Genomic DNA, 456 nt, shown 5'->3' on the forward strand with positions numbered 1-456 from the left:
GATGTGACAGAGGATGGGCACAGCAGAACCCCGACCACATTTAAGGGGTTGGGGATTTGCAGTGTCAAGATGAAATCAAGACTAATGAACTTACCCAAACGGCATAAGCAATATTTCTGACAGAGGCGGCGCCCGACGCACCCTTTATGTGACCTGGATGCCAAAGCCAATGCTGAACAACATCAGCCCAAATTAGCAGGGCTGGATTAATATTGTTAATAAAATTAAAGATTCAGATGACAAAACATTTTAATTATTTCCCTTCTGCCTCATTTCAGTATTCCAAGACTGAAAAATAGGTTCAATATTTTTTTTTTACTATCTTTTTAAAAATGATTTTTTCTGGTGTCTTTTCTGCTCTGACAGCATTTCCCCCGAATTTGGAGAATTTCTGTGGCTCTGGCTGGGACTGGGTCCACACCGGACAGACCCCGCTGCTTTCGACATACGCCTGTG

Source organism: Buceros rhinoceros, unplaced genomic scaffold (assembly GCF_000710305.1).
Source record: "Buceros rhinoceros silvestris isolate BGI_N320 unplaced genomic scaffold, ASM71030v1 scaffold31537, whole genome shotgun sequence".
Classification (NCBI taxonomy): domain Eukaryota; kingdom Metazoa; phylum Chordata; class Aves; order Bucerotiformes; family Bucerotidae; genus Buceros; species Buceros rhinoceros.